Source organism: Lepeophtheirus salmonis, chromosome 5, assembly GCF_016086655.4.
Source record: "Lepeophtheirus salmonis chromosome 5, UVic_Lsal_1.4, whole genome shotgun sequence".
NCBI classification, from domain to species: domain Eukaryota; kingdom Metazoa; phylum Arthropoda; class Copepoda; order Siphonostomatoida; family Caligidae; genus Lepeophtheirus; species Lepeophtheirus salmonis.
The window spans coordinates 18,904,286-18,926,579 of NC_052135.2; the positions used below are offsets into that span (position 1 = coordinate 18,904,286).

Consider the following 22,294-nt stretch of genomic DNA (forward strand, 5'->3'; position numbering starts at 1 on the left):
TTCAAAAGGACTCATTTACAAATGGTGTCTTAATAATAGTCAAGATCTTGGTTGAGCATTGAAGAAATAAAATAAACTCCATTTGTATAAATAAATAAAAGTTGCAACAATAGAGACGAAAGGCAAAGTTTCAACCTTTAATATCAATACATAAAAAGACGGAGAATATGTCAAGTTGGAAAAACTATAAAAGGCCAAAAAGTATGCTGTAAAATTACTGGCTGCCAAAATTCTTGCTGCAAATTACTTTGAACTATTATTTCTACGCATATAGTCACAGATATAACTTATTCTATAGAAAATAATTTTTTTGTCAGACGGGAATCTAACCATATATTGCAATTCAAATTTTATGTTAGATTGGGTGCAAACTTTTAGATTATTAATTTGCCTATCAGTCAATTATCCTCGTAGGTTAATTTTCCCTACTGCGATAAATAATTACATTCAAATAAAAGACTGAAAAAGATTTTTACCCCATGAAGGGATTTTCATTGTAGTACAGCATATTGTGTTCTTTGACTTTTAAGTTTGTTTGACGTTTTGTCCTCATTTATTTTGACTTACGACGTTTTGTCTGTGCATTCTATATATGACTTTCAAAGCATTAATCGAAATAGTCTACTAATTAGTCAATATGTTATTGATCAATTTTCCACAAAGTTTGATCAAAATTATTTTATAATTATACTTCATTTATCAGAGAAAAGAGACTAAACAGACACATCCTCAGTTTGTTGAAGTCTGGCACGCTTACAAACATTGTAGTTAGTGATGCTAACTTTATTGAGGCTATATTCAACCTCACAAAATGATACGGTTGGGATGTACCTTATAAGGGAAGAAAGCAAATTTCCAAAGGAGGTGTCCACCCCTACTGTGATCAGTAGGCGTGGACACATGGGTGCGATTTGTACAAAAGTTGATCATTTTTAATATCTTTTTTGTCATCTATTGATATCATACTCAGTACTATTTAAACAAAAATTTAGTTTACCAGTTTATTTAAATATTTTTTGTACATTTATTCTATTTTACTGTAATATAACCTTATATATATATATTTTTTACTTTATAAATGAAGTTATGGTTTTTATAATTCAAACGATCTTTAAAAAAATCTTAGTAGTTCTACAATCAATGATACCACATAACAAAGTTGAGTTCTATTCGACTTTATGCGAAAATTTTCTAGTGGAATGACACAATATAATATTATACACCCCTAATATAAATTTTGTGGCCACAGCTTTTTTGATATTAAAAAATGGGCAAGTTGCAATTGTCTCGTATTGCAACTGCCCCGTCTCCCTACTCTATCTCCAGTGAAAAAGTGTAAACTATTGAGGAAATATTTACGCCCAGTGAAGTCTTAGCTTTCGACTTTATGTCAAGTCCTAAATCTTCAAAGTACAAAAATTGAGTCCCCATCTCTACAAAGTAGGTGTTTGGACAAAACGTAGACCGTCAAAACAACAACCGACAGAACGTCGACCGACAAAACGTCGAATAGGCATAACGTGGACCAGACAAAACATCGACTGACAGAAGGTCGACCGTAGAATATATGTAAAATAAAGTGCTACTCCAAATGGTGCTGCGATATATCCCATTCAGACATTTCCCGCCTGAAACATAACCCAGCAGCACCATTTCTATATTAACAACCAGTAAGGAGCCCTCCCGATCCCCCTTATACATGTTAGGGGTGCTTTCGGCCACTATTTAAGCTACCACTAAGAGCCCCAAATGTCGAGTTATAAATGGGAGTTTGTATGGGGGTTTCTTAATCTTAGTTTATGTAAGGGTAGTGGAGTAAATATCTCGGGCTGGAAATGTCTAGAGTGAAATGTCGCAGAAACAGTTTTTCATAATTTTGAAATGTAATATTTTCAAGTCGACGTTCTGTCGGTCGACATTTTTACCTACTACCACAACGTTCGTCATATTTAAATTGATTGAATACAAATTAATTTTACTGAGGTCATGAATTGCATTATAATTGAAGGCGACGCCATCTTGCAATCTTATAGTTGATATCTTTAATGCATAAGAGGAACAAATATCAAATAAATCTAAATGAAACTTCATCAAATGGTTGTAAAATTTTAAAAAGACTTGAAAGCTACTTGATAAGTAAAATTTGAATTAAATCAAAGAAAATGGTATTGAAAGTTCAAATGAAATGACTAGATATGTACAATTATTTTTTGTTTGATTTATTAGGAAGGATTAAAATAGGTTTATTAGAGAAAAATATTCTATTCTTTCAATTTCAATAGTTGTTTTATTGTCTACACTATAGAAATAAAATTGTATAATGATGAAATAATATATTTTGTTATATATTAGGATCTAATACATAATAAAACTAGGAATTAGAGGCATAGGCTTTCGATAGACAGTAAGGTTTGTGTCCTTTTATTTCTGGGTCCCATTTTGATATTTAAATTCGCAAGAAATATTCAATCTAGAAATTTTATTGGTATGATTAAATACTTAGTTGTATATGACCACATTACCATTGCTGACGTCACATTAAAATACTCTGTCATAAAGACAAAAGCGTGAAACTTCTAAATGTGTATACCGAAATATGAAAAGTCAACATACAATAAAGTGTAATAAATATTTTTCTTCATTTCTTTAAAAACTGACAACATATTCATCATCATATTGAATGAATTAGGATTTTAGCTGTTAATTAGCTAATGAAATATGCATTAAAGATAATTAGAAATCTACATCATTAAATTACTATGGTGAAAAAGATGTAAAAGAGATTTCTATTATATTGAAATTATAATGAATGGTTGAACAAAAAACATATTACATAAAAAGTAAAAATAGAATTGTGAATCATTGTTATATTATTTATACTTTGATGCTCAATAATATTATCATCCTTGGTGCTAAATAAATTAATGGCTCTGAAATGAGCACATTGAAGGTCAACTGTATACATCATTTTTTTTAACCACCGAATCCGGAAAATTCTTTCGACGTCAAATTAATTATATTATTACAATGAGTATTGATAAAAAAATCAATTGATTTACTATTTATATTCGTATATTTGAAGAAAAAAGTTGTACTTTTGTATAATTTGTCTACAAGGAATTTATAAAATTTTAACAATTAATTTCAAGCAGAAAAATAAAGTTATTATTCTTAATTATTTTTTTATTAAATAAAAGATCTTGTTTACGCCTTAAATAAACTTCTTTGACTTGGAAACAAATAAAAACCTAGGTATCTCTCAACGAAGCTTTTAAAAAGGTAATAATTGGAGGATTTCACATAAAATCTATATTTACTTACACGTAGAGTACTGTTTTTTTCCTTAATCAAAGGTTACCTCAAATCTATAAATAATATTCTATAGAAATTTATAAAAAAGTACAAATGTTCTATAAAACAACAACCTGAGTGATTTTCGGTTACTTCTTGGTCTCAAGATATTAAAAATACTGATTCCTCCTAAAGCGGGCTCTAAAATCCCCTATTTTTGCATTTTCGAAATTGATTATTCCCAAATCAACTGTTGTTGATGTATACTCCTCCACAACGCACAAACTTCATAAAAAATTTAACGACGTCTGCCATAATTTTATCTTCTACACGATCGTATCTTGTTATTGACAAATGCAACCACCATTAACACTATACAATTTTGTTCCAGTTTGATCAGCTGAATGCAGTTGTCTTGTCAACAAAAGCAACTGCAATTCAGCTCCACATTCCCATGTGTATCAGATAAGGCATAATTAAAATATTTAAAGTCACAATTATGGGCTAGAGAAGGCGCTTTAATAGTAATGTCTAAAGCTGAAGATACGAACATAAAATTTGTCGTAGTCAAAAACTCTCCGATCATAATTAATGAAGTTTTTAATTTTTTTAAAGAATGTTCGTAATTTTTTGTATAAAATAAATGCTATGAAAGTTCTAAAATGTTTTAATAATTTAATAAAAATTTCCTTTCATGTACATAGAATCGTAAATAGAGTGTCTCTATAATGACCCTTTAAAAAAATTATTTCCTTCCGGTAACCATGGGAGTCCTATGTAATGCAAACGATACATGTATTTTACCATTTTGAAGGTATGCATTATGAGTCTTTTTTTAACAAAACTTGATAACAAACTGAGTTTTACTTTCAAATATATAAAGAAATTTAAGGAAAATATGTATAATAGTACCAAAGTTTGTTCGATAAATGCTTTACTAAAGCATAAAAATTGCTCACAGATCAATAATTGAACAAAAAAAAGAAAATAACACATTCCCAATTAATTTTTTTATTATTTCAATATTTGGGTACAAATTTATGTCACTTATGGGTTTTATTATTATAAAGATCACACGTTTTTTTAATTTTACAAAGAACTATAACTCTTTTTTGTTGAATTGGATCCAAATTTCAATATACATCTTAAACTACTATGAATAAAAGTTCAGACATGATTTTTCTGAAAATAATAGTATTTAATTTTTTACCACTATTTCTTATATAGATATCTTATATTCAACTCTGCTGTTATTTGCATATGTAGTTTATGGAAACTCTAACATGATAAAGTCATAATGAATTATAATTGATCTCATATCTTTGGTAGACTTATACTGGAAATGGGAATTTTGCATTAGTGAGATGGGAGTCATTTTCTGAATGACTAAATTACTTGTCACCATATTTGAATATGACTCGTTAAGATTAAAGGATCTCCATAAATAAATTATCGAATAACATAAATGCTTATAATGTGACAAAACTTTATATAAAAGCGAATGAACACTGAAGTGCCTCGACAATTGTAAACCATATTAATATGACAGTAACAATTAAAATTATTTTCATATTTATTAATTGTAAATAATGGTGTAATTTACTTATATAAATAGGTATTTATTTATGTGCTTCATCATATAGCCTTCTAATATATTAAATCATTGATTAATTCACAACAATTTACAATTAATGAAATAATATATTTCTAAATATTTATTTACACATACATATCAAAATATTTAGAAATATACAAATTGCAATTTTTATGTTGACTACTCTCATTAATCTAATATTTTTTTATTCATAAGTACCTTGCATTGAAATCCATCGACATGTTGAATAATTGTTTCTTTTCAGAAGGCCTTAGGCATCAAAGTCTAAAAAAAGTCAAGATATTGATTGTTTTTCTAAGTGTGTACTTTTTTTTAATATTCTTATAATTTCCATATTCAAAAATGTTATATCTTCAACAAAAAAAATCTTAAACAATTATATTATGAAAATTTCCTGGAAATTGTGAGTATTAAATAAATTCACAAATTTACTACAATCTACTCTTATTTACGATTAAATACCTATCAGACAAATCAATGAAGGAGAAATAATAAATGAATTAAAATTGAGGACTGAAATCAACAGCTGTCTTAATTCTATCTCCAATCTTTCTCTGTAGTATCCCTTGACAAGAGTGAACACTGACCATATTTTTATTTTCAAGAAGAGTAAATTTTAAGAGAGATTAATATTTAGAACTTAGTGAAATTTAAGAATTTGAAATTAATATATTATTCATTCCTGGTCTTTTAAATAATTTGTTTATTATTTTGGTTTTCTTTATTTTCGAATGGAATTGAATTTTAAGTTAATTTTAAAATCTATTACTAAGATTTACATGTACATTTTTGAAGATATGTAAGAAATAAATTCACAATTTCTTTAATTTAGAGTCTTGTACGCGGCACAATAAAAAATGAAAAAAGTTATGTACAAAAAAAAAAAAAAAATTATAAAATGTTTAAAGAAGACCTAATTGTGCCTTTTCAGGTACACAAGCAATGTTAACATATACAAAATTAAAATTCGAATCTTCTATTTTTCAATCATTTTTTTTTTTTTTTGTACTTTAAATATGAACTGGAAAAAATGTATGGAAGTTGCTTATAATTAAGAGTTTATCAAAAAATACATCATAATGCAATCTTAATCTCTAAATAAAAGTATCGCTTACATACTGTAGAAAGATAATATAGACACTTTATCACTCCCTCACAGAAATAATAAAATGGAAAACATGTTCTTCGTCTGGTTATTCTTTATTTTCATATCATAAAAAACTAAATTTTCCTCTTTTTAAAAGATGAGGGTATGGTCATGTATAAAAATATTCAAATATTTTATAGAACAGTCTTAGACTTGGATTTCTTGTTATTTCATGTTCTCACGATTTTTTAAATACTGATTCTTCCACGACTATACTTTTTAAAACCCCTCTTTTTGTTTTTTCCAAAGCGATTATTTCCAAATCCTTTGTTTTTATTTCTGAATCCCTTGTTATTGACGTATAATCCTCCACAACGTGGTGTAGCACAAGCTTCATAAGAAATTTGACGACGTCTACCATAATTATCTCTCCTACCGGATCGTCTTGAGTCTTGACAAGTGTGACCACGATCAACATAACACCACTTTGCTCCAGTTTGATCCGCTGAATTGCAGTTGCCTTGTGTTCTCCTATGTTTATCAACGAAGGCATAATTAGAGCATTGGCATCCACAATTGACAGATAGAGAAGGCTCTTTCTTAGTTATGTCTTGAGCTGAAGATACAGCCATAAAAACGGATAAAATCAAAATCTTTCCGATCATATTTACAAGATTTTTATAAAGAAATGTATAGGATGTTCAAGTTTATGTAATTGTATATATATAGATATAAGCTTTGAGAAGTTGAAAACTGTTTTGATAATTAAATACAAAATCGTTTTCCTTTTATTTACATAAGTATATAGAATCAGAAATGGTGTAATGAACTAGCGCGCTTTTTCAAAATAATCATATATTCATGGTAACTATGGGAATCCCACTTAAAGAAGTATAGGAATACCTTTTCACCTTTTTGAAAGTATAATAAAAACTCATTACACTTTAAAGCTCTGTTCTTGAAAGGATTTTTACTTTCAAAAAAAAAAATATCTATAGAAGGGAATTTCCAACTATTTGAGAATAACCCATCTATTAATTTGAAATAATGAAAAATACCTTTTACATTTATTTACAATTGCTGAGGATAGTGATATGATCAATTTGGTTGTGGGGTTAAATAGATGTATTTCTATTTTTGGTTTATAATTCTACACATTCATAAATAATAATTTTATTAATTAAAAACTATAAATGTAGTCCTTACGATTAGTTATCTTACGGTACAAGTTTAATTAAATTTATTGAAGAGATTCTATGTTGTTTGGGTCAATATATGATTTTAAAATATTAATAGAAAAAAACACCCAAATTAAAGTTCCTCAAACTAAAAAAAGTTAGGTATAATATTTAATATATGATCATTCTATACAATAATTTTAGATGACGCTAAAATTTCCTTTGTCTGACATGAGGTCAAACGGGGCTAATATTAATAAAAAAATTATTAGACTATGTAATATATAATTAAGTAAGTATACCAAAATTGCAATGAATTGAAAAATTAAATATCTCGGAATATTGCCTTTGATGAAGGAAAGTAAAAAGACTAAAGACAGGAGAATATCCCTCTCGCAATTTTTTAAAGGATTCGGTGGGAGTTTGGCTTTCAGAGAACGTCAATCAGCTATGAGATAATTTTTACTTCACAGTCAACTTAAACAGTCCCATAAACTCCTGAGTTCCAAGCAAAAAGTGTAAAATAGTCTATCAATGCTTAAAGAAACAAAACATTGCTAAAATTATCAAAATATAGTAAGAGGATATGAAAGATATCTTAGTTACAACAAAGTTGCCAGTGTTGGAAATAATTCAAAAAATAATTATTTATCGGCGAAAATGGAAGTTAGTCACAGGAGTGATGAAATAATTGATGATAAAGAATTGTTTATGATTCCTCTATTTATTTTAAGGAACAACAACCACATATTAACACACAATGGCATGTCATACAGGAATGCTTAAATCCTTTAGACAAAAGTTATTGGACCAACTATTGATGATCTTGACTCATAAAGCATAAAAACTTCCTTATCGACCTCTCTTTAATCGTTCTTGAATATACTTGAATACCATCGATACATAAGAAGTAGCGTGTTTAAGTCACACAAGTATATATAACACAGGTGAGTTATCTTTTAGTTATTCAAAATGTACCAATTACTTTTCAAATGCAATACTAACTGGATCCAACTACACTAGATGGGGAGTCACAATCCTTGTCATAAATTATCTGCAATCGAAGTCAGCGGTCGTGGATGAAAATGGGAACTATATTTCAGCTGAGGTAGGGTTCCTTAAATTGCATTATAAGATATTAGGGGTATATATACCATCTGGAAATAAACAATTTTAAAAATTAAACTAGTACACATTGGAAGTGACCCCAAAAGTGAAAAAGTAATAATATGTGGATATTTTTACTTCTTCAGAAATACCATTTTACATCTCCCTTTGGATTTTCAAATAACAAGGAATTTGTTGCGTTGAACAACACAAATGACTTATAAGACTTGTCATATATAAATGAAAACTACTACCCTGCATTTATCCAACAAAAAGAAAACATAAAATAAAGAGGAAGAATTCATAACATCTTGATTTCCGATGAAGTACTGCACAATGATCATAAGTTTAATAGACAAACATCAGATGGGGTCAGATCACTTCTTCCTTGAAGCTTTAATACTGGGGTGTAGTATCCATAGGGGACCTACTCGGTGGAAGCTGAATGCCAAACTTATTCAGCTCAAGGATAAAAAACAGTCTATAAAACATAGGATATGAGGTTCAGAAAGATATCGACACAGATTGGAAATAGAAGAGGCAATTAATGGTTCATTTAGCTCAGCTAGAAGGATATAAATTCATATTGATAGAACTTATACCGCAAGGAGGAGACACAGAAAGAAAGAGCTAAGGGAGGTTATTGAAAATAAAGAGAACTGTTTATTGATCGACGAACTTAATAGCCCAATCGAATACAAACTTGATTATCCAGAATAAGAGAACGAAATTTGAATATAAATATTAATTCTAAACATCTAACTCTCCTAAAAAGAATGAAGAAAACGAACGTTACTGATATTACCCAAGAGATCAAGATTGAAAATGTAGACAGTGCAACAACAACCCAGAAAACAGAATACATTCCAAAACTTTATTAGAACCATTTTACATGCAGAATACAACCAAGAAAATATACTTCGAAAAGAAAATTTCAAACAAAGACAAAACAAGTCTTTCAAACGCTTTTACACCATCTGGTATTACATTGACACCAAGCTAAAATCACCAGGTTTTTCAGGATTTAAACTTCTCACATGCTGGATTTTTTTTTAGTATCTCTTCAAGCGTATGGTCAAACTTGGTGAAGGTCAAGCTCTCACGGACGTTCTCAATGATAGACAAGGCATTTACAAGAGGTATCCCTTCTTGAAATTCTCTTTGACTAAGGATAATTATTGGGCAAGAGAGAAATCTTCAAACAGCTTCTTATACTCATCGATGGCCCTGCAATCGTCGTCAGACCTTCACTGGACAAACTCTATGATGACACTAAAATTTTCCCAGTAGCAGAAGGCTACCTTGAGCCATGTTCCTTACCTTGTAGGAACTGGTTCTGGGGTGAGGGGAACATTACAAGAGGCAGTTTATTCCAACTTGTGGTGGAAACACTGAATGAAAATCTTCTTCAATTCGGCAATGCGTATGTCAACATTTGGCAACACGATTGAGGCCCATAGGGGAGACACAGACAGTTGATGAGGTTTGGTTAAATCTCCTTCAGACCTTTGCCAACCTTGACACAGTAAGGAGGAGCACTGTCTGTGAGAAGCAACAGTACCTTATCGTAGTTTATATCGGTTCCAAGGAGCTCAAACAGAGAATAGCTGCACAGTGCAGCTGCTAGTGTTGCCTAGATTGAACACGTTGATCAAGTATGCATCGCTCAAAGGTTATGCCAGTACTACACACCTAGACCTACCCAGGTTTGTCGGAGGTTTCATAATTGAAACTAAATATTGACTAATTCTGAAGGTTCTCCTTGTTTTTGTCCACTATCTCCTTCCTTGGTTTCTCCATTGTACTGGTCATTATTGTGACTAAGCACAATCTTCTTAGAGGAATTCTCCAAGAAGTCTTTGAACTCCATGTTGTTGATCTCAGCAAGGGGGGTTATTAGCAGAGACCAATGCCTTCACTAGGTCAGTATTGAGACGACATCACTGTTATCGTTGGAGGGAATGATGTTGAACATCGTAAAAGTGAGCGGTGTAAAGAAGAACGTAGATGATAGAATGTTATCCCTGGAAGTAAAAATTAAAAGTATAAGAGCAGTACTGGATACTGGGGCTGAACTAACTGTTGCCGATATTGATAATCTGAAAAGTATAGGATTATGGTCCAAAATGCTAGCGAAGAATGTTGAAGGATAATTATCAAGTGTCGATAGGTCCAAATGGAAAATTATAGGGAAAATACAACTAACATTTATGTTAAATAACATGCGATTAGAAGAAACTGTTATTATATTATGTAAAAATGTTACTGAATGATATTTATCAATAAGAGTTTGTAGAGAGCTTCAGTTAATTCCGGGGGAATTTTCTAAATCAGATTCTAATAGCAACATTAATTAATGAAATGAATGAAGATGTGGAGCAAATTAAAAAATAATTGATGAGGGAATTTGATGAAGTATTTTATTATAGACAAAAGATAGAACCAAAGAAAATATTGTTAAAGGATGGTTATATATCTCATGCAATTCATTCTGGAAGACCCATACCATTTGTCCATATAGGTGAAGTGAAGAAAGAAATTGATAATATGGAGAAAATGGGAGTGATTAATAAAGTAGGGGACAAGGCTAATGAATGGTATCACCCCTTAGTAGTAGTTCCAAAATTAAATGGGAAAGTTAAACTTTGCGTTGATTTAAAAATAAATAAATGATCAAGTTTATCGACCCATTCATCCAATGGGGATTCCAAGAGATGTTTTTTTTTTAGTTTTCCTACAAAAGTTAGTTTTTTTACGTTAAATAGATGCAATGCAAGGCTATCAACAAATGGAAATAGATGAGAAATTAAGACATTTGACTTGTTTTATGACTCCTTTGGGAATATATGTTTTAATAGAGCACCAATGGGGTTTGTTGAGACTTGAGATACATATTACTTACAGAGATGATATTTTTGATATTTTTACAGAAATATTTAAAGTGGTCAATGATGTTTTAACAGTATCCAGGGATTTTGAAGATAATATTTATAAAATCAGAAGGATTTTGGAATAATAAAACATATAAAATTACAATTAAACGATGGTAGAATTGAACAATTTAGGATTATATTAAAAAGACAAAAAAAAATTCTGGTGCATTTTGAACAATTTTATATTTGAGATATTTTTACAAATTTATAGCCAGATGTTAATTCTTAGTTAAGATAGAAAATGAACTAACAATTATTAATGATATATTTTCATTTAGTTATATATATACACAAGTCAAGTAAGTGCTACAAGTAAAACAGATTTGGATACTTATCATAAATAACATACCATTCATCAATTTAATAAAATGACTCTGTTTGTAAATTTGGTCAAACTGTCAAAATATCGAAAACTATTATGCCCATATATATATATCAGCCATCATTTTGTTTACCGCACCAAGCTAACATGACTTACGGAAGATTATTTTAATTAATCTTCATCAGTCCAATATATTATGTAGTCTTTCTCCTATATTTGTATACGCTGCAAAACTAGATTTGCTTTTCCATTTTATATTCATGAAACCCGTTTCTCTGATATACTTTTTCTCTAGGTATCTTGAATAAGTATAGAAAAAATGAAGATACATACCTTGATATACATATGCCCGGATTGCCAAGTAGTTTTGCAGTTATTCACTGAAATCCTAAAATAACTTTTCCCTTCATTCAATTTCATTTTCAAACCATTTATTAAAGAAAAACCAAGAATTATAATTCGATTAAAATTACTTTCCGTACTACCTCCTTCCCCTCATATTATTGAATAACTTTTTTTTTCAACAAAAATATAATATAAGTATTGGGAAAATTAAATTTTTTATGATGTAAACAATAATTAAATTATATGATTGTATTTAATAATCTATCGATCTTTATTTAAATTAAGATTCTATAGTTAGTACATATTAGCGATTTAACGAATGTTTAAGATGCAAACGTGGATACTAATGGTGTATCAGTGCTTAATATGGGACTTTCAATCGGTCCTGTTCCTGTTATATTTCCTTGAAAAAAAGTTAAAAGTGTCGAATTATTTAAGAACTCTTTACAGTGCATCATTTTAACTACTATACGGGTTGTGACTATTTTATAAATTTATCGGCCTAAAATTGCAAATGATGAACTATTACTTAAAACTCAGATAAAAGAATTTTGTTTTGTAATACCCTTCAAAAACCTCACGTGCTTAGACAATTTTATATTGAGCATTGAAGCAACTAAGGAAAGAAACTCTCTATATAAAAAAAATTCCAATAAAAAAAAATACTGAAACTTGTTCTTCACATATCTGTCCCATGAGGCAGTTCTTTACTTTTACTATATACTGCAAAAACTGAACAAGTTTAACAAATTCAGTATATTTTAACTACATCACTATGTAAAAAAACATATATGGTGCTAGCCGCAGGAGGTTTTTTCACGATCAAACGAAATTAACTTAATTAAATAAATTTTTGACTAGAGTTCAAGAAATACGACATAAGCCAAATAATAGTTTCGAAACAAGTTATACAGTCATGGCCACTTTTGGATTTTCAAAAAAGAAAACAAGTGGTATGATATATGACAGTCTTAGGAAGGGAATGTTAATATTTTGAAATTAACAAATTGAAAGACATTTAACACGTTTTGATTTTCATTTGAAATTCTAAAATATTAATACCCTCTAACCAAGGCGGACACTGACTTCTAATATGTAATACATAAAAAAATACCTCAATACTTCATAAAGAGTGACTATTTTATTTATAAGTATTTTCATATCTTGATTTGCATAGAGCTTTAATAAGAATTTTGTTTGATAGCTTTTTTTCAAAAAGAGAAAAATATATATAAAAATGTTCTAAAAAAAGATGAAAGAATCACGTCACAAGAATTTGTTTCTTCTTAAAAAATGTAATTGTATGCATTGTATAAAGAAAACTATTGAAATAAGAATGAAAAATCTTGAAGGAAGGAAAAATAATGATGTAATTTTTTCATTCTTTTCTTGGATTACATAACAAAGAAATTTCTATATTTGTATTTGATATAAACACCATTTTTCGTTTATATAAAAAAAAAAAAATTTCTAAAAATAAAAAGAATATATCTAATAATATCTTTTGATTTATCAGATTATTTTTATTAGTTATTGCCGAGAGCGTCATTCGATTTGAATTTGTGGTGCTTCCACAGCATTAATCAACCAAATTAATAAATATCCCTTCCTTGCTGCCATTCAAATCCTAATGTGACTAATTTTTGGGTGTGTCGAGTCACTTCAACATTAAAATTGATATTTTATCAATATAAAATTTTTATTTTCGTATAGTATGTATTTCATAATCTAAGATAGTAGTTGGAGAGAGGAGTATTAAACTTTGTAAACGATAGCAATTAAATTGTTTTTAAATTAATAAATATTTATCGAACAAAACAGAATCTGACATTTTCCATTCCACTTTCATCTCCCTTTTTCATATTAATTGTTGGGGTTAGAGTTTTTTATTTTTTGTTTAGCCAGCCCATCATTAAACTGGATACTTTACCAATTTAAAACTGTATTTCCCCTCAGTCGTTGTCCACTCTCATGGATCCCACAAGAGAAGGATAGGGACAAGAGAAAATATTCTTTTGAATGTACTATGAATGGATAAATAAATATTTTGTTACAAACAGAATACCTAGGGAAAGTATTAAAAAATTCATTTATTATATAGTTTGTCTGACACCATCAGGCATTATATACATTACTCAGGTATTCTATATAATGCCTCATAATACATATTGACGGTAACACATACAATAATATATCAGTGTAAAATTGAGACCTAAGATATTGTGTATAACATTTTTAGAATGTCAAACTACAAATTCTGGTAAAGATTGGTTTTCCTCACATTTTTTCAATTACAAATTTTAGTCTCAACAATTATTTTTCACTAAAATTTTAAATTCAATTTTTAAAACTTGAAATAAAAAACTCATGACTTATATCGTTTAATAGGTTTATTTCTAAAGAAATAGAAACAAAAATTTGTCTAAGTAAATACAAATTAAGCACTAAGAAAGTTACTAAGTTTAAAGTATATCACATATAAGAAGAAGTATCTATGACCCAAGGTTTATAGAAAAACAAGGATATACCATAACGCACGTACGACTTATATTTGACTTCCACCACGCTTTTTAATATTGATGTGATAATTTATGTGTGTTTTGTCCAAGTCTGTCTTTCTTGACCAGCAATCGGTACGATTCATCAAATTGAAAATTCTAACAATAGTGACGTCATAGACTATGATTGGTGGCGTGTTTTGTCAAAATCTGCCTATCTTGCTTATCACTGCCCGATTACATGATGCTCTAACCTTGTATTTCTATTATCTTTGCCATGACCTAAGTAGGAAAAAAGGAAAAACAAAATGGCGTCGATAGAATTCCATGGGAATGCCAAGGAAGTAGTGCGGGGCATGGTAATTCCTTTAGTGAACTGAATCACTTAAATCAGTTCACTAAAACAATTCGTTCACTGAATAAGTTTTAGCAGGGGCATAATTCGATCGAATTACCTTTTTTTAGAAAATAAATCCAATAATGTTTTTTTTTAGAAAAGAAGTCCTTAAATTGATTTTTTTTTTTTTTTTTATTTTGGAAGGGGGGGGTGCTAATTTTCATTACATCTTTAATTTTTTTTTAATTCCTCAATTTGGGGGAGCCCCAAGCACACCCCTCCAATACAAATAATTTTCTAGTTTTTTCGATTGATTCAAACAGATATTCAAAAACCTCTATTGAATCAATATAGCAAAAATTTTAAAGATTAAATTATAAACTATTGTGTCAGGAAGATTTGCCTTGAACATTTTTGCTTTGTAAGTATTTGCCTTTCGACACTTTTGCCTTGAGACGTTTTTACCTAAATAGTGTTGCTTTCGCCTTGTACTGTTTAGGTATGCGACGTTTTCGCCTTGAGCTTTTTTGCCATTGTTAATAATGGAAGGAATACTAGTTCGTCTCTGTCATATATTTATTTCCAATTTTTAATGTTGTATTCCAACTTTGAGAAATTAGAAACAAAAATGAAAATAAGCTAGACATTAACAATTCCTCAAACCTTAACTAATTATATATATATATATTTAATACTTGGGTTGCTAAGCATTGGGAAGGAATCTCGGAATACTATTGCTACATTCTGTTGCAAAAAATCATTAGCATTCATATGCAGACAATTTCTTCATCAAAATATTATGAACTTGCAAGATAATTTACTCCTGAGGCACAGGGAGGGAAGCCCAAGTAAAGGGTCGAAGCGACCACATCAAAATCTATGATTATGACAGCTGATAAGTTAATGAAGTATGTTGATATATAAGGTAAATATATCATATTTGCACTTACATATAGACTTTCATGGACGAGGTCCCCATCTTGATCTTGATCTATGACTCTAGAACAGTCCTTGATGTTAATAGAGATTTCAATATCTTTTTATGGCATTTTGATGAAGAAATGGACTGCATATGATTGCTAATTATTCTTTGGAACGAATAGCAGTAGTAGCGTTCCGTGATTCCTTCCCAATGCTTTGAAATCTGCGTATTATTTATATATAATTAATTAAGATTTGAAGAATTGTTATTGTCTAGCTTGTTTACATTTTTGTTTCTAATTTGTCAAAGCTGGAATACAACGGTAAAAAATCAAAACAAATATATAATTAAGAGGAACTAGCATTCCCTCTATTATTATCTAAGGCAAAAAGTATTGAGGCGAAAGCGTCACAAGGCTAATACGTATAAGGCAAAAATGTAAAATGCAATAATGTTCAAGGCAAATCCTACTAGAAACTATTAGATATACATTTCTTTAATAAATATACATTTAAAAAATATGGTGTATCATTTATTACAATATTAAGGTATTCATTCTGATCGCACTTAATTAAATTCAAATATGTGTTAAGGAATACAAGCTAGCTAACTTTAGATTGGCTTAAACAATTTCTTCTTTCTGAAATTATTTGTCCTGTCTTGCAGAACACACGTTCCAATGGGACAATGTAGCAATAATACATAGTCTTTTTTTCATTAATTTATGAAGTCTAGGGTAAGTCATTCCTCGACTTGGCCACCAGACTAAGGGAAGGGGTCCGAAGTTCTTGTTCATAACGATTCTGAACTAGACCGTTAATGTGCAAAATAACTAGGTAATGTGCATAATAACTGAATAAGACTGTTAATGTGCATAATAATAACTGAAAAAGATCGTTAATGTGCAAAATCATTGAAGTCATAAATTTCACATCATCTTCCGAGACCCTTTCTTATGGCAAAAATTGATGCTCGGCTCATGAGATATGTAGCATGTCCACAAGGCTTGATTAAAAGTAAGTACCCTTCGTCAATTCATGTATTATGATAAGGAACGCCATCCACTGTAACCCCGGTTGATATCCCACCCCACGGTCTGTGTTGCGTGGCAGCGTGACTAATAAACGTGTTGTAATCTACTGACAATTCATGTAATATCATGAGATATGGGTCTAGGAAGATGATGTGAAATTTATGATTTCAATGATTTTGCACATTAAAGATCTTTTTCAGTTATTATCCACATTAATGGTCTTGTTCAGTTATTATGCACATTACCTAGTCATTATTGACATTAACGGTCTTGTTCAGTTATTATGCATATTACCTAGTTATTATGCAAATGAACAGTCTAGTTCAGTTATTATGCAAATTAACAGTCTAGTTCAGTTATTATGCAAATTAACAGTCTAGTTCAGTTATTATGCACATTAACTAGTTATTTTACATAATAACGGAGTTCTTACTTTAGGTGCAACATATATATATATATAAATGATTAAAGGAAGTTTTTTTGAGACCAACTCTTCTCCTGATATCATTTATATACATACACTTAGACGCGTACAGGCACAATAGATGTGGTAACCCACCCATGATAACCGGAATGTTTTGAGGTAGTTTATACAACAACAAAAAATCCGATTTACCATGATTATTAAGATGTGCCAATTTTAGATGTTCATTTAGCGAGACGAGATTCACTCAAACCCATCTGCTTCTGAGTCGCCTTTAGTTTGTCCAAGGCAACTGTACTTCGACGCACATATTCAACAATAAGTTTGACTTTATCTATTGTTGATTTTATTTCAGCAAGTCCTTTGCTGACTATGAGGTTCATAGTATGTACTAAGCAGAACAAAAGAGGCCAACCAATGATTTGAATAGCTTTCTTTATATTAGTTGTGTTGTCGGATACGCATGCATCAACTTTTTATATTAAAAAAAATCTATAGAATAACATTAGGAAGAGGGATAGTTAGATTAAGATAATTGCATTTGCCTTTATCAAAATGCTGACCCTATAGCAGAAGGTAATATTGTAATTACGCCAACACTATCATGAAATTGGACCTTTTGTTCGTGGGCTTGGATACTTCCCCTCTTCTACCTCCAAGCTTGTTCCAAAATTACCTATTCAATAGGGTAATGTGATCTTCCAATAGCTATGCATTTCTCGAAACATAGGGATTGGGGATGCTATTGAATAGAAATGGAAGGGCATCGAGGCACAGTAAAATTATTGTGTTAAAATTTTTGTGGTAATATCGTTACATTATAGAATTCGGGCAAACAAACTATTGAATGATAATTTAAAAAATTCCATCTTATATATTAAAACACACCCTGGCCCACGCCAAGTTAAATTCTTGCACAGTCGCTTATCTGAGCATCAATATCCCTTGTAAAATGCCATGATACACTCTGGTTCACTATATAACTTGATGCAAAAGTTCACATGTCAGTTCAACATTCAAGGAAGCGGCAGCGGGGAATTTAACCTTATTTGGGGTTCAACACTTCATCTGTACAACCCATAGACAGGGGTGTATTATAGCTAAGGGTGATAACTTTGGTAAGAATACAAAAGCGTGCGAGGAGAAGAGAAGAATTACTTATGGCATCATTGATTAAATAACATACATCTTCTTCTATCAATCATGAACGTTATCATTCCCGCCTTTATTATTCAATATTAATATAATATGAGATGGGGATAGTCGATAGAGAACTGAATAAAATGCCTAAAATGACGTCGCCTTCTGTCTGGATTTATGAAAATGGAGGCCCAGGAATTTGGAAAATACTTACCGGATGAGAAACAGATGGTTTGTCGGATTTGTCGATATAAATGTGCCTTTAGTCCCCTGTCTAGAATTACACGCCACTCATTATTTTCATCTCATATCAAGGGTATGGATATTCATCTAAAATATCAAGTTAATGATGAATACATCAAGTCAGACTTTAACTCTGATCTCACAAAGATGCTTATTGCATAACCTTATCAATTGCTAATCATCTATGTTCAAAAAATTTATGGAGAAATACACGATTAAACCTATCCCTTCCCGAGGAGCCATCATTAAATTAATAGAGGATGTTGGTACTGATGTCATTTATAGAAATACATATAAAAATGTTTTGAGTCATCCACACCAAATGACGATCAAGTTATCAGTAAAAAGTATTTACGAATATCGAAATGGAACTCTGAATTTTGTACTATCTCACAGTAAGTATTCAATTTTTTTTTTAATCTAACCATAAAATATGATTCTATTTTAGCTAAACATATCAAGAATTATGATACACAACTCAGTAAAGGGCAAAAACAACTGCTTAAATGGTCACAACAACGGGGGTAGTAGCTTTGGATGGTTTGCAACTAGTTTGTCTGAGACTACTTACTTCGCTTTAAGACTTGGGCATGATAATTAGGTTTTCCAATATTACATAAATAATAAATATTACTTTTTTATCACTAAAGGCTTAGCTATGGTTGATGGGCTCCAAGAAATGGTGTTCAGAAAACTCATAAAAGGCAAAAACAACATTTTAAATGGTCACAACAACGAGGGTAGTTACATTGGGTGTTGCATTATAATTAACAATTGTGTATATCCATCATGATAATAGTATGTTGTTATATAAGCATACCTAAATAACGGGGGGAAATCTTTTTTGATGCTCTTAATAGGGAGTAATATCGCCGGACATTACTACATAATTAGCTTTTGCTCTAAATCTTTACGATGCATTTATTTATAACATTTTTTTATTAGTATATTTATTGTCTAATTTTATGATTTTGACATTTACTTTATTATTAATAATTAGTTAGATCTCATCGGTAGAGATATATCTATCCTGTGCACAATTGTATATAGCAACTTCCACATGAAGAAGAGGGGTGATTATCTTTTTGATTAAACTCCACGTCTCGCTTGTGTATTGCAACCTAAAGTTATGACATATTTAACTGAATTCCGATGTTAAAACAACAAGAAAAAAAATCAATCTATTATTTCAATATTCTGTATTTATAATTTATTATTATTAATAGTTATATGATTTTAATTGTTTAATTTTGTATATTTAACTTAAATGTTTAATGGTTTATTTTTTAGTATGTAGATTATATTTAATTAAAGCCTTCTTTTTTAAACTTTGAGCTTCAAATATATTTCAAATACTCAACTTTGTCGTTTCATTAGCTATTATTCTGAGAATAAGGTTCATAATGAATTACAATTTCATGGAGTGTGACGTTTTCAAATCTACTGTAACGGATAAAAAACGTCGAAGTCAATTATACGTAGTATATCTTGATTAAACATTTTGCTAATAAATACATTCGTTATACCCTCAAAAATCATAATAAAGCAGGCAGATGATAATCACATCAGTATTTTAAACAATGATACCATATGTCTTTTTTCCCCCCTCCTCCTTGCACGCGTTTTTCTCTACAATATTATCAACTATAAATTTATAGCATAGTAGAAGAGATCCTTGATGCTTAGAAACGCGACGGCGGTGGAGTTTATACTACCTTGTAGATCAGCGCTTCACTTGCACAACTCGTGGGATGGAGTGTGTCTTTGGATATTACAAGAGGCCCTTGATTATCTTTTAGTTACTCAGTTCTTTTGATGATTCCGTTCATTAAAAGATTTAGTTCTTTTGGTGATTCATTCTTTTAAAGAATAGTTCATTAAAATATTCGTTCTTTTAAAGAATAGTTCATTAAAATATTCGTTCTTTTAAAGATCCAGTTTTTTGATTAATCAATTCTTTTGGTGAATCAGTTCTTGTGTTAAAATAGTTAAGTTGCTGAGTTGGTGACTTTGCAGTTGTTTGTGTGTACGAATTAGAGTGCACGAAGTATTAAACTAATGAACTACCGTGCGATACTTGAATATATAATATTTCATAATAACTTAACAAAAAAGTCAAATTGGATAGCAATATTTGATGGAGGTGGAGAGATATATTCTATATATGGGAAACTTAAAGTATAAACGAAAGAATCATTCATGCTGTATATGGAGGGATCTTCCCCCGTCCTTTAAACCCCAAACAATTACCTCCTTTTATCTCCTCGCAATTAATCCCCTATTACAATAAATGGCAACCATACAACCAAATATTCAATTTTTTAACAATTACACAAACGTAATTATAAATTTAACTTAATGACGTAAGTATTAGTGATGTATCGGACTTCTTCTGACTTCATCACTTGTGACATCTTTCAAGTTAATGAGGAGTTTACAATTATACTATAAATGATTACTTAGTATTTATTAATTGTTATTATAATAAGTAATAGTATAATAATAAATTTATAATTTAATATAAAATGGGCAATTATTGCCTGAGGTGGGATCTTAGACTCAAGACTTGACTTGGAGTTGAGTCCATATTTTGAAGACAATCTCACAATCAAAACTCGAGACTTGACTTGTGCTCGATAGCTTAGTCTTGCGACTCGGTTTGTATTACAAAGCTAGTATATTATACACTCAAGAAAAGCCTTAGCACTATGGATCCCATATAAATTTTATAGTTATGGACTTGAAGTGAACATGAATGAAATCTGACGATCAGATGAAAATATTCAAGGACTTGGTCATGTCATAAGATTCCACATGGACTTGTAGTATGAGGACTTTTCCCCTACTTTGATTAATGCTGTGTCGTAAGCTGCAGGAGTGTAAACGACATTCAATAATATTGTAGAAAGTAAATGTGCATTTCATTTCTGTATTCAGGGTAAAATATTATTTTTACTCAACTAAATTATTGAATTAATTATTTAAATTAATGAATATGTCCTTCAAAAATGAAGTAACAACTTTAATTTGTGTTTGTACAAGGTCATTATGTAGTAATTTTCATTAAAATAACTAATTAATATAAAATATTATTCTTTGATTGGTTTTTCAATGTTAATGTGATTAATTCAGAAAGTCAGTATATTTGCACAATTAGTCAAATGGATTTGGAGTCGCATTGTTCAAATGCAGGGATTCAAAGCCAAAATCACAAAATATTATTATAAACTATAAATTAAGAATAATTGATTATTAGATGTGTATATTCTTAATAAAAAAATTTATGTTGATTCATTATTTTAGGAACTGAAATTTTAAATTTAATTTGTAGCGTATGATTTAAATAGTTTAAGACTGAAAGTCCCATAAAACCCCTAGGCTAATGAAACTTACACCAGATGTTTCTTTTAGTTAAATGTATTCCCTAAAAAAATTTCAGACAATTCGAAATTATAATTGCAGAAATATTGCCATGTAGAAAAATTTACATTTCGGCATTATAGTGCTAAAAAAAAAGAAAAGAGATTAGTATAATTGTTTCTTATATGTTCTTAGTAATCAAAATGGTGAAAACTTTATTTCACATTTTTTTATAAACCAAAAATACAAAAACCGAATTATATTTGGTAATGTTACAATATACAATTTATGAATTTGTGTGGTAACATTCAAAACATTTTGGATGGAGACCCACGTTGCATTTTTTGCATATAAATGAGTTTCTGCCCTTACATTTCCTACATAGCTTTGCTTGGTCACAGGATCTTATCAAATGATCTTTACCATCGAATCTAGCTACTTCTGATAGCTTGGAAAACT

At 29.9% G+C, this 22,294-nt stretch overlaps 1 long non-coding RNA gene across 1 annotated transcript; it reads left to right on the top strand.

The window, feature by feature from the left end:
• The first annotated feature begins 18,541 nt into the window (after positions 1 to 18,541).
• On the top strand, positions 18,542 to 19,616 carry LOC139905365 (uncharacterized). The gene is made up of 3 exons (XR_011780035.1): positions 18,542 to 18,870; positions 18,924 to 19,063; positions 19,126 to 19,616. It is a non-coding gene; the product is annotated as an uncharacterized lncRNA (long non-coding RNA).
• The last annotated feature ends 2,678 nt before the right edge of the window (positions 19,617 to 22,294 follow it).